Raw genomic sequence first — 14,210 nt, forward strand, 5'->3', positions numbered from 1 at the left:
ATCCGCCGATTCCAGATTTTGGTGGATTTGATTAGTCCTAGTGGTGATGTATCACACAGAACTTGGATTAAAAAAATAATTAAACACAATTTGTAATGTACATACTACATCTGATAATGATGATTTTACCCCCAGTGTGAGCCATTCAAATACTGCATGCGGCTCACACTGGAGTGAGCTCTGAGCGTACTTGAGAACACCAATGCTCCCTTGAGGAGTCAGCATATGTAAAGCACTCTTGAACACTGATTTTTTTTTGTACAGTCTGTGTTCGATATGAACTTTACTGTTAGAGTCCGCTCATCTCTAATCAGGTTGCTATAAACAACCCATTTTTTCAATTTTTTCCATGAGATTTTAGATTAAACAATCTGCTCATTAATGAAGAATGGCAAACATCCGTATTCCTTGCAGGACAGATACCCAGTATCATTGGTAACTGGATAGATGGTGAACTTTAAGTTCCCAGTGACTAGAAGTGTGCAAATGTATTAAAGAAAACTGTATTTTGCTTTCTTGCTCATTTGCAGAAGGATTTTTTTCATTTCTGTTTAGTTTGTCTTTTCTTTTACCTTTTTCATTATCTCATGTGGGATTTGCCAGTAATCCATGTGAATTTGTAGTGTAGGGCTATATGCGTGAAAAGATATTGACATCGATACTGCTGTGTCTTTGGATGGGAAAGTAAATATCTGCTGGGATTTGGTAGGATTAGAACCAACGGTTTATTTTATTCCTAACAAGTCGGGAATGTTCATGGAGAAGAAGAAAAAACAAACATTGGTAGACTTAGATCTGCTTAAGATTATGCAATGCTGATGATGGGTGGTAAAGTATAGCAAGCAAAATGACATGACTGTTTCTGTGCATGCTATGATTAACAGCACCGGGACAGATAGACCAAAGGATCTGTTACATGCTTCACAAAAGTGACCTATTTTGCTGCTGTCTCAAACCATTTTGTCTCGTGACAAGAAGGTCTCAGCTCCTGCTGTTAACCTCCCTATTCTAATATTTTTTTTTGGGGGGTGGGGGGGGGCAGTTATGATAAAACTCATTGCACTCCCAATATTGGTACAAAATTGGCTGGGCCTCTTTGAGCTGGATTTCTGGCCCTCATAAATATTGGTTTTAAAATAGCTGCCCCTATGTCTATAGAGGTTGTATACATCATGAACATCCACTATGGAGAGGAGTGGGACATTTTATGCTTGTTTAGTTTTTGGGTTGCTTTTCCCTTTAATATCCTTAGTTTTAGTGTTTTGCTTTCTATCAGATATTGAAGGTAGGATTTACTACTTTTTATGAGATTAAACATGCAATGACTTTGTTGGGAGCATTTGGTGGTGGGTTGAGGGTACAATTTGATGCAAGTCAATTCAGACATTAATCATAAAGATTACATTTAAAGGGAATCTGTTAGCAGGTTTTTGTTTCCTCATCTGAGAGCAGCATGATGTAGGCAAAGTGATCCTCACTCCAACAATGTCTCACTTAGATTACGGGGTGCAGCAGTTCTGGCACAATCAGAATTTTTAGATGTAGCTCAGAGTTCTGTTCTGTCCACAGCAGGCTCTCAATACAGATTAGAAAAAAACCAAGGAGAAAATTGTAGAAAAAATACCCTGACTATAAATAAATAAATTGCAAGTGCTTAATAAACAGGGTACTTAGTATATACATTTTTGCAAAAAGGTAAGAAGCTGTCTCGCCTCGTCACGGTGTACCCATCTGAGACAGTCCCTAACCTACTAAAGTTAAAAACATATTCTGTACCTGACTTGTGTCATGTCAAAACTTCAATATGGATGGTAAAGTGGTTAGCTGGGTCCCATATTAAATACACAGCAAAAAGTGAGAAGCAGGTAATTGTTCAGCCTCAGTATCAGGAGGGCTGCACCCCCAACTTGCATTAAAGCAAGATAACAGACAAAAAACACCAAAAAACTGAGCTGTGACAAATGTTCAATAAACATGCAACATTACAAGCATGTGAATTGCAGCCTCAAGACTAGAAAAAAACCAAGGAGAAAATTGTAGAAAAAATACCCTGACTATAAATAAATAAATGCAAGTTGGGGGTGCAGCCCTCCTGATACTGAGGCTGAACAATTACCTGCTTCTCACTTTTTGCTGTGTATTTAATCTGGGACCCAGCTAACCACTTTACCATCCATATTGAAGTTTTGACATGACACAAGTCAGGTACAGAATATGTTTTTAACTTTAGTAGGTTAGGGACTGTCTCAGATGGGTACACCGTGACGAGGTGAGACAGCTTCTTACCTTTTTGCAAAAATGTATATACTAAGTACCCTGTTTATTAAGCACTTGCAATTTATTTATTTATAGTCAGGGTATTTTTTTCTACAATTTTCTCCTTGGTTTTTTTCTAGTCTTGACTTGAGGCTGCAATTCACATGCTTGTAATGTTGCATGTTTATTGAACATTTGTCACAGCTCAGTTTTTTGGTGTTTTTTCTCAATATACAGATTGTACATTGACAGCGAGGTGTTAATCAGGGGAGAGGGCCTGTATGGCATTGTAGTCTCAGCAATGAGAAGTCATGCTATGTCAAGCTGCTTAAACAAACATGGCAAATAAACAACAGTTCAGACCTTGACAAAACAGGCATCCATTAATTCTATGGTTTAACCTTTGGAGCATGCGGTCTTCAGTTTACATAGCAAAAGCCTGCTGACAGATTTACTTCAAGGAATATCCCTGAAAATTGCAGTCACTGAAAATCAGATGACAGCTTCTCTATTCTAGTACTGTAGGACTTTCCATATATTTGGCATTTTGATTCCCTGACAGCAATTTGAGTAAGCTGGTTGGTAAGTGAGGCACCAAATCTTTGGCTATTAGGGACTGTAAGATTCTCCATGAGTATTTGGAGCATTGTAGACTTTACATATTTATTTTTGCTGCGGAAAAAAAACACAACGTACGGCCCCTTTAACGCGTCCATGATAAAAAAGCAGGTTTTTCACTCTCCGTGGTGTGGGTGCGTATCTGTGTGCATGTGCTGTGTGTGTGTTCACTGTGTGCTGTCAGTATTCTCTTCATGTACTATCTGTAATAGCACACGGACAGTAGGAACTTCTATACCACCTGTCCCTGGGGTTGCTGTCTCCGGCGCTGCTGCTACTTCTGGGTCTGTGTGCCGCCCCCATGCCAGCAGTTGGTTGCTGCTTGAATCCGGGCCTTCAGGGGTAGTGGCTCGAGGGTCTTTGTACCCGGCGGTCTCGCGGACATGTCGATTAAATAGGGGGACGTATATGTACGGGCTGGGCTGTATTAAGTTTGTGACACCACCCACAGTGTGTGGTGAGGTGGGACACCACCGCTGCTGTTACAGGGCACCCGGGGGAGATGTTGTGCAGCAAGTTGTTAACCCCTCCATGGGCAGGGATGGTGGCCCCGGGACCCGGTTGGCGCGTGCAGGGGATGGCGACCACAGGGGGTGCTGGTGTACTCACAGTTAGAAAACACACAAGTCTCTGGTAAACCAAGGTGATGGTGGCCGGTGCCGCGGCCGGTTACGTTCTGATCCCCCACCCGGCTGGTGGTCTCTATCCTTTTCCTGTACTGCTGTATGTAAGATGGACTTTCCTAGTGTGACACTCAGGAGTCCGCTCCTGGCTGGATGTGGACTAAGGAGCCGTGCCCGCAGACGCTGGCCCGTGGGATCTATGGGCCCTGGTGGTGACCTCTTATCCCTAATCGGTGGGCTATTGTCTTCTATTAGGGACTTTGGGTGGGACAGGACCTCTAGTCCTGGCCTCAATTGGTTAATTAACCAGCTCCAGTTGGTTCTGGTCCTGGCTTCAGGGTCCGAGTACCCCCTTTGTGTTACGGTTTCCGGGTCGGTTCCACGTGTCGGTACCGGCAGGCTACAACCCTTTCCCGGTCCACCTCGGTTCCACCGAGCCGTCTTCCCATCTCCTGCCGACGGAGACCACCGTCAAACACAAACCCTTGTTGCCTCCCTCCAGGGGCTGATGTCCACACCAGGTGGGGCGGAGCCAGGTGGTTGGCTCCTCCCACCGAGGAGTTCACAGTCCTGGAGGCGGGAAAGAAGGACAGTCAGATAGTGAAAGGGGTAGAGTGAGGAAGTGGTAGTAGAGGAACTGACTGGCCGTGTCCGGGTACGTGGCCCGGGCACCTGACAGCAAGGTTGGCAGATGGTGGTGACCGTCTGCAGGAGAGGCCGATTGACGCACAACCGTGAGGACCGGGGACTGGTGGTGGCCCGCCGGTACCAAACCGGGGAGCGAAGAGAAGCCAGCACCATCCGGCAGGGCCTACGGACCTCTCCCAGGCTAGGAGTCGCCGTAAAACCGGTCAAATCCGTCAGCGACGGGAACCTCCGGGGTTTCCCAGCAGTAAAGACCCGACTCAAGGCAACCGTCCAAACCGTGAGGGAGATAAAGCTACCGCCAGAGCTAGAGCTCCCAGGACCAGAGCCTGCGGCAAAGGAAGGGCTCCCTTAGCCAACATACCGCTGGGGAGCGGGCTATCAGTGGGAAGCCATTGGGGCCGAGAACAGAACACCGGTGCAGGGAGAGACAGTTACCGCCAACCTACTGGGAGTGACCGCCGCAGCCGTCTGTGGGACTCGTCCATCCAGCCGTTTGTTTTACCAGAGACTTCGTGTGCGTTACTGGCTGAGTAAGTACTACCGTGTAGTCTGGCACTGCGCTGCCCCGCGACCCTGCACCCGGCCAGGCCCCGCAATCCACCTTCCGACCTCCACCACCGGTCCCCGGGACCACCCAAAACCCCCTACCCACGGAGGGGAGAAAACATCTCAGCTGCTCCCTGCCAACGCTCTCGGGATCCCCGTACAGAGCAGCGATGGTGTCCCAACCTCACCACAAACCGTGGGTGGCATCACGGACAATATGCCTACACCCAAACCACCCCTTTCACTCACGAGCGAGGAGCGCCACTTGAGTCCCCGGGATCCGGCCCACCGCTCGAGCCACTGACCGAGCGAGCAGCAGCAGCAGCCGGACCCGAGCAGTGGGTGAGCGCAGCGTCTCCTCCTCCGCCCGCGACACTTCCTAGCCAGTGGCACCAAAACTCCTACCCTGGTACCGTTCAACTTGGACTTCACTGCTGGACCTACCCCTAGCTCCAGCCCACACTCCTCTCCAAACTGAACTTCAGACTCATCTGCCTTACTTTCCCGCCTTGGGCTGTCTGAACCCCTGGGTGGGCATGTTCCAACCACCTGGTCACGCCCACTGGTGTGTCTATCTTTCCCTAAGGGGGGGTGTCTAGGGTTTCTAGGTTGGCTGTGTGTTTCCTAATGAGGGAAGGTGTTATGCAGGGCCCTAACTGTGACTACCTGGTTTTGCCAGGGCATCATATCTGCGGTGCATTGAATATGCATTAGCATAATGAGCGGGCCCGGAATCAAGCAATAGCCGCGCCTAAGACAGCAGCGCTAGAGACATGGGTGTATAGAAGAACATTTTATTTCAAAGACGTGTATTCTCTGGTCCATGTCACACTGATGTTACAAGGATCACATAAGTGTGTGGTCCGTGTGAAATCCATGCTGCCGGATAAAAATGGACATGTTGCTGTAAGGAGCAGCACACAGACACGCGCGTGCGCCATATGGACACACATCGGTGAGAAAACAGAAATGTGCGCGCAGACCGATTGATTTTAATGGGTCTGTGTATGTCAGTGTCTTTGGTACATATGAAAATGGACATCACATGTGCCAGAATCATGAACATCACATGTAGCAGAATCATGGATGTGTGGAGGGGGCCTAAAACAGTTGTAACAAAGTCACATAATTGATGCAACCTGTACAGCCGCACTAGGGCACAAACGGTAATGGGACCCATTTTTTACTTCAAAACAGATGGCATTCTGTTATATGATGAGTTATTGGACTGCAGAGGTCCCAGATATTGTTGTTGCCGAGGGGTCCTCTTCTGCTGTTATCCGCTCCTGAGCAAAGTGAATAGAATTTAGAGAAATCTTATGCTCATTGTGCATTTTCTTTACACAGTGTAAACTGACATGTGGTGCATTTTTGAAACTACAGGGTAGGCCATTTATATGGATACACCTAAATAAAATTGGAATTTATTGGTTGGTGATATCAACTTCCTGTTTGTGGCTCATTAGTATATGGGGGGGGGGACTTTTCAAGATGGGTGGTAACCATGGTGGCCATTTTGAAGTCAGCCATTTTGGATCCAACTTTATTTTTTCTAATGGAAAGAGGGTCATGTAACACATCAAACTTATTAAGAATTTCACAAGAAAAACAAGACTGTGCTTGCTTTTAACATATCATTATTCATTCATTAGTTATTTACAATTTTATGACCACTTATAAAATGTGTTCAATGTGCTGCCCATTGTGTTGGATTTTCCATGCAACCCTCTTCTCCCACTCTTGCACATTGATAGCAACACCACATATAAATGTCTTACTGTGTACAACATCTCAATTTCTATTGCAGTAAATATGTGTTTTATTTGCAAACTTTCCCCATAAGCTTGAAACAGATAAGGAAAATCAGCATTTTCATTTTTGGTGCATATTCGCAATGGAAACGCAATTAAAGTTCACATAATCCTCACATGACTTGATCAATAACGTTTTCTCAAAGTATCAAGTAGGAACAAAGCATCAGGTAGTAACAAGGAGCATCCCAATCAACGAAGATATATTTAAAACTTGACATACCAAAAGCAGACAAAATCTAGAGCTGAAAAAAAAACACAATAAAAACACATCTAAAAAAACGCTTAAAAACTGGAAAAATGCAAGTAACCCAATTTATTTAATAGTGCAGGAATGTGGCAGAAAATCTGAAGCGTCAAAAATGAATCAAACTCTCATTGTCTGAACTTAGCCCAACCCTACAGAACTCAATCATGGACTTTGTTAATTGATACCTAATCGTGGGTGGCTTTGGACACATATTGCTAAAAACAGGTAACTACATGGTAGCCTAAAATATGAAGACTTTTTGCCAACATTGTAGAAAGCTCCCTCCTGATTGTCTCTTTTATCGAGATGTATATGTACTCGTGATAATCGAATACCTCAAATATTCGGCTTCGCGAATATTCGACGAATAACTCGCGCTATGCGAATATTCGATGCGCAATGTAAGTCTATGGGAAGCCCGAATAGTTCAGAATAGTTGTTATTCGGGTTTTCCATACACTTACATTGCGCATCGAATATTCGCGAATAGTCGAATAGCGGCGAGGTATTCTGAAAATATTCGCGAAGCCGAACATTTGAGGTATTCGATCATCCCTAATATTTACCCTTCACATTTCACTAATACACTTTACATTACTTTCCAAATGTACTTTTTAATCTACAGAAAATAGATCATTTCTGAAATCACTTCTGAAATTTTTACCGTAAAGTGACTTCTTAGAAGGAAAAAGTAATTGAATATTCTTGTTTGTGTCTTTTGTAGGAAAAAGAGGAGACGGTTTTGCATAAAATTAATTTTAACTGATGGTGTGAAATAAACATGTGAAATGGTTATACATATGTATATCTGGTAATATGTCATCTGCACACACATCAGCATGAAATCTGCAGCTGTATTACTCAAGGCACGAACTATGATTGATGCGTACATGTAAGAGATGAAACCATTTTGAACATCTTAATACATGCATTACAGTTATATTAGTCAGGCATTAATGATAATTAATGCTATGTTATCACACATATGGCTAATGGAGAATGAAATTTGCTTACTTTTTAAGCATGCATTGAGTTGGTGAAGCTTAGAGGAGCTGTCAGGACAACCTTTTTCCATATGCTCCGTATTGAAATACCCATCAGTTATCTAAAGTGTAAGGCTGTGTTCACACATAATGGTCATGATGCAGCTTTAAGTTACAGTATTTTGGAAAATCTTCATGCAGATCACTTGGTGAGGGTGTTCGATCAGCGATGTCAGATGCTAGGTGCCAGTGGACCTTCCTAGAAGGCAAAGTACTGTCATGGCTTGGATTAGGGATTTGCTCTTGGGATCTATTGTTGCATGGTCGGTTTCTCTGTCGGCTAAGCTATTGCCGTTTCATCCCTGTCCAAATGTTGATGATTACAATTGTCTTTGTTCTCCCTTCTTGGTTCATTCCTCTCCAAAAAAATGTGTGGGCTCCTGCCGTATTTTGATTGCTAGTAGGTAAAGCCAGGCAGCTGGGATTCTAAGCAGCCTGCAGCCGCCCCTAAAAATGGCTCATTGTTTCTTAGCGTCATTTCCAGGCGCTTTACCCGGCTCGTCTAGCGGCACACTGGGTAATAAAGGGGCTCATACCAGCTTTGTATTCTCAGATGGTACTAAGCCTAAAATTCATGGTGTCACACCAAAGCAGACATGGCCACCATGAATTTCTAGTAAACAGTAAAAAAAAAAAAAAACACAACACATAAAAACATTTTTAGAAATAAAACAAAAAAAAACATTTAGAGACTCAATCTTTATTATAAAATAACTCCTTAGTCCGACATAGTTCACAAGGAGAGCCATGTCAAGTCTGCTTCATCACTCTGTAAAAGACAAGCAGCTCTACAGAGTGAGAAGCAGAGAGCATTGCCAACTCTGCTACATCGCTCTGTACAGAGTGAGAAGGAGGCTGACAGTGAGGGGATGATTCCACTTGCATTGCATCACCCCACATGGCCTGACTCTCTCCGGACAGGAGCGCCTCAGCTGCATGGAAATACATGTGTGGCGCCCCTGACTTGGTCAGGCACCACAGAGTATTGCACCCATGCGGGAACAATGCTTCCAGGTAATCTCCAAAGGCCAAGATGAGGTGCACACACAAACATATAGTGACCAGGCTTCCCACATCACCAGAGGGGACCCTTGGGTAGCCAGAAGGGGTTAACTTTCAATTCTCAGCTAGGGGTGTGTTCAGTGGCTGGTTGCTAGGAAGCAGGGCAGAGAGAGAGAGGGAGGAAGTGAGAGAGTCGAGAGGAAGAAGTTGAAGTATATAGAGGGGGAGCAGAGAAGCTCCCGTGCAGACAGGTCCTGAGGAGTGCTGTAGCTGAAAGCGGAGGAGAACGGAGTACTGTGGGTCGGCCTGAAGAGCATCCAGAGAAAGAGGGGTGGCTGAGTACGGAGATCCCGGTATCCGAGCACACAAGGGGAACTAGGTCCCCAGTACAGGCAGCAGATCATCCAGAGCTGCTTAACCTACAGGTGGAGGGGGTACTTCATGCCCTCACCACGACTACACAGAGCTTGAGCCAAGCAGCACACCAGGCCCATAAGGGGACAGGGCCAGAAGCCATCCCACCAAGGCCACGCTGCCGGCAGACGAGCCAGAGAGAGGGGAGCAGGGTGGTAACAGCTTCCCTGGAGGGGTCCTACTACGCTTCAAGCAAAGGATCCTCCTAAAACAGAAAGAGTGCAAGGAAGGCGAGTGGACAGCTACCCTCAGAACGGCCTCCTGGAATTCCTGGTTCCACCTGGTTATCACAGTGTCGCCCGGGCATCTCACCGTGACCTCCAAACAGTGAGTAAACACGTTAAAAGACTTCTTGGACTGTGTTTGAGTCATTCTGCGACTTGTGGTACTACAAACCCACACCGGGCCCTGGGGCTTGCCTCACTCTCAGGAGGCTACTATATCCGACTGCACCCACCATCAGCCCCAGGCGTCCCCTAACCTGCAGTGGCGGTCCCCACTGACCGCAATACTGAGAGTGGCGTCACGATCAAAACTGAAGATTCCCTACCTGTGACCAGCACCAGCTACGTGGAGTCCCTGAAGGTATGCACCGATACAACACCTGTGGGGCTTCACATCTTCTGGCGTCACGAACAGGATAAGGACTAGACCTGTTCAGACAGGTGACCGTGTGCCTCAGAGGTCCGACCGCAAAAAAAAATTGAACCGCCGCCATATTGCCATCTTCAAAAGCGCGCGCTGCAGCCCGCGCGAGGGAGAAGAGCACCGCCCACGAAGAGGTGTGGCCGCCCCAGAATCCCCACAATTCAGAGAGCGTTCTGACCCAGGAAGTGGAAAGGGAGCGCGCGGATTTTCTGAAGAAAAATGGACGCTGCAGGAGGTAATGCCCCTGGTCAGGGCGACGCAGCCCAAGCGATGCCAGCCCCTGTCGCGCTGGACGCCGCAGCGCCTGGTGCCGGTGCCGCGGTCGCAGCTGCGCCGGCCGAGGTCGCCCCCATAATGCCAGTGTCCTTGTTGTATGCCCCAGGAGCGCAATGGCTGCCCCAATACGCCGGTAAAATAGACACGCTGACCGGGTTTAAGAAAAAGATCAACACCCTGCTAGACATGCACGCGATGACTGGTAAACAGAGGGCCGCTGTGGTGCTGGGACAATTGACTGGAGCAGCAGAATTGGAAGCTGAGTCCTGGGCCAATGATGACCGGAGCTCTGTTGAGACCATCTTTGCCAAACTAGCAGCTGCTTTTGAACACCGCACGGAGGGAGAGCTGAGAACGGACTTCTATCACTGCCGTCAGAAGCCCCAAGATAGTATAAGAGACTATGCCCTCAGGCTGCAGGCTGCACTACGGGCTCTCAAGCTGGTGGACCCTGTCAGTGATCAGGAAGGAAACCGGATGATGAAGGAACAATTCCTGCGGGGCCTGCGCTCTCCTGAGGATGGGAAGCAGATGAAGCTGTGGTCCCTAGAACACCCCGACGTGGACTTTGCCATTCTGAAAGACCGGGCAGTGAAAGCACTCCAACCCCCTGTGGACACAGACCCTGCCAGTTCCACGGCTGCAGGAGCGGAATCCTCCACGCAGGCCCTGATGACTGCAAAAGGACTCAACGCGCCAGCAGAGACCATAAGTACGCTATCCTCCCAAGTGCAGCAGCTCACTAAGGACGTCGCACAAATCCTGAAAGCAATGCAGTTGCCCTCAGAGACCAAAGTCCCTCATCAGATCCTGCTAGCCGACAACCCAGAGGACGTCCCTTGGATGCGGAGGAGAAGGGGTCCCCCAACTCGAGGCAGGAGCAGTGATCGCTATGACTCAGCTGGACAACCCATCTGTCGTCGTTGCCAGAAGGCAGGTCACTATGCAAGGGCCTGTCCTTTAAACGAGTCAAACCTGGGGCCGAGGGCCAGTCCTCAGGATTAAGAAGATCAGGCCCAAGTCGCTGCTGTGATCAGTACGTGGGTGGACGTCCTGTCCTGTCCATCGTCTTGGACGGGATCCCTACCCCGGCATTATTGGACACCGGCTCTCAGGTCACCACGATCCCGTATGTCCTTTATCGGAGGTTTTGGTCGGACGACGATCTCCGACCACCGGACCCCTCCCTCACCATCTATGCTGCCAACGGACAACCTATAGACCAGATCGGGGTCAAAGAGGTAACCATAAAGGTGGGAAGGCAGGAAATGAAGGGACAAGGACTGATTGTTGTGGACACTGATGTTAGAGAAAGGAACCCGCAAATGATTTTAGGCACTAATGTCATAGAAAATTGCCTAGGGGAAGTGTTGTTGTTGCTTCACCAGATTGTTGAAGGTGCTGACGGCAGGTCGCAAAGAGCCTTGCAAAAGGAGATCCGAATCATTCTGAGGAAGCAACAGGTAAAACAGACTGGCGGTGAGATTGGTAGTGTACGGGTGATGGATGCTAACCCCATTGTGATACCCCCACGGAGTGAAATGATGATGTGGTGTAGAGCAGCGGTAGGTCTCAGAGGACAAGATTACCAGGCTGTACTAGAGCCCACTCATTCAGACCACTGGCCCACGATTCTGACAGCCAGGGGGGTAGTTGATGTACACAAGGGACGAGTGCCTGTACGAGTGTTGAACTGTGGGGAGGAGGAAGCCAGACTCCCAAGGTACGCTACCATAGCCAAACTGTTTACATGCTCAGATGACGCCATAACACCTGTAGGTCCCCTGACACAAGCTGACTCAAAAGAGGGCGAGACCTCCCAAAAGCAGTTAGAGGACTGGTGCCAGAAACTACACGTGGGGACTGACTCTACACCCGACTACCAGAAACATGGGGTTTACAGGGTCGTGCAGGAATACGAGCAGGTCTTTAGTAAGAACCCACTAGACTTTGGTAGGATCAAAGGGGTGCAACATCACATACCCACAGGTAGTCATCCTCCCATTAAGGAAAGACATAGGCCTATTCCACCAGCCCATTACCAGCGCACAAAGGACATGCTGAAGGACATGAAGGAGGCAGGAGTCATAAGGGACAGTTGCAGCCCCTGGGCAGCTCCCCTAGTCCTGGTAAGAAAGAAGGATGGCACGATGAGGATGTGTGTGGATTACAGACGGATAAATCAGATAACACACAAGGATGCCTACCCTTTGCCAAGGATAGAGGAATCCCTCGCTGCCTTGAAAGCCTCTAACTACTTTTCTACCCTAGATCTTACTAGTGGCTACTGGCAAGTATCTGTAGCAGAAGAAGATCGGGAGAAGACGGCCTTCACCACCCCAATGGGCCTCTGTGAGTTCAACAGCATGCCATTTGGACTCTGCAATGCCCCCGGGACCTTCCAGAGGCTTATGGAATGCTGCCTAGGGCACCTCAACTTTGAAACCGTCCTGCTCTACCTGGATGATGTCATCGTGTACTCCAAGACCTACGAGGACCACCTGAAACACCTGGCTGAAGTCTTTGAAGCACTATCCCGATATGGAATGAAGCTGAAACCATCCAAGTGCCATTTACTGAAGCCAAAGGTCCAGTACCTAGGTCACGTGGTCAGTGCAGAAGGAGTAGCACCGGACCCAGAGAAGGTCACAGTCATCCAGGAGTGGCCCACACCTACTACCGTCCGGGAGGTACGCCAGTTCCTTGGCTTGGTAGGCTACTACAGAAGGTTCATCAAGGGCTACACGAAAATGGCAGCGCCTTTGCAAGAGCTCCTGGTAGGCCACCCAAAGAAGAAAGGAAAGACCTCCGGCCCGCCATTTCACTGGGGAGAAGCAGAAGAACACTCCTTCAGACAGATGAAAGGGGCCTTGACGGGTGAAGAGATCCTAGCCTACCCTGACTATAGTCTACCATTTGTACTGTATACAGATGCCAGTAATGTGGGATTGGGAGTAGTGCTTTCACAGGTGCAGGGAGGCAAAGAGCGTGTGATTGCTTACGCCAGCAGGAAGCTCAGGCCTACTGAAAGAAACCCGGAGAATTATAGCTCATTCAAGCTAGAGTTCCTGGCCATGGTATGGGCTATCACAGAGCGGTTCAAGCACTACCTGGCAGCCACCAAATTCACTGTCTTCACGGACAACAACCCCCTGACCCACTTGGATACTGCTAAATTGGGTGCCATGGAGCAGCGTTGGGTAGCCCGACTGGCGAATTATGACTTTACTGTCAAGTATCGAGCTGGCCGCAAGAACGGCAACGCAGATGCTCTGTCCAGGATGCCTCACCTAGCAGACGAGGGTGAAGATGTAGATGATCTTGAAGAGATTGAGCTGCCAGCGTTCCATCGCCATGGAGCAAAACAGTGTCGGCAGTCGCGTGCCCACCGCCAAGAGGTGACCCTGAACCCACTACCTCACTACAACTGGAAGGAGACCCAGGAAAATGATCCAGCGGTAGGCTTGGTAAAGAAACTGATCAGCCAGCCTGGCGCCAGCCTTGACAAAGGAGCCCCACCTGAGGCACAGTACCTATGGAAGGAGAGGGGTCGATTATTCATCTATCAAGACAAACTTTACAGGAGCATCATTGACCCGAGGACGCATGAGAAGGTGTGGCAAGTGATTGTACCACAGAAGGATACGAGGATGGTGCTAGAAGCCTATCACAATGGTGCAGGCCACTTTGGTTGGAAGAAACTGGAGGCCCTACTTAAAGTAAGATTCTACTGGGTGGGCATGAGATCTGCCCTAGAGAAGTGGTGTCGAAACTGCGGGCCTTGCAATCTTAGAAGAAAAGACCAGCACCGCCAGAGAGCACCACTCCAGCCCATCCAAACTAAACGGCCCCTGGAGATCGTGGCCCTGGACCATGTAAAGTTGGCACCCAGCAGACAAGGCTACAACTACGCTCTCACTATGGTTGACCACTACTCCAGATTCCTGGTGGTAGTACCAGTCAAGGACTTGACAGGTCAAACTGCAGCCAAAGCTTTCCAGACACACTTCTGTCGACCACATGGCTATCCAGATCAAGTGCTCACTGACCAAGGACCAGCCTTTGAAGCTGAAGT

The sequence above is a fragment of the Anomaloglossus baeobatrachus genome, chromosome 2 (genome assembly GCF_048569485.1).
Source record: "Anomaloglossus baeobatrachus isolate aAnoBae1 chromosome 2, aAnoBae1.hap1, whole genome shotgun sequence".
Taxonomy (NCBI): Eukaryota; Metazoa; Chordata; class Amphibia; order Anura; family Aromobatidae; genus Anomaloglossus; species Anomaloglossus baeobatrachus.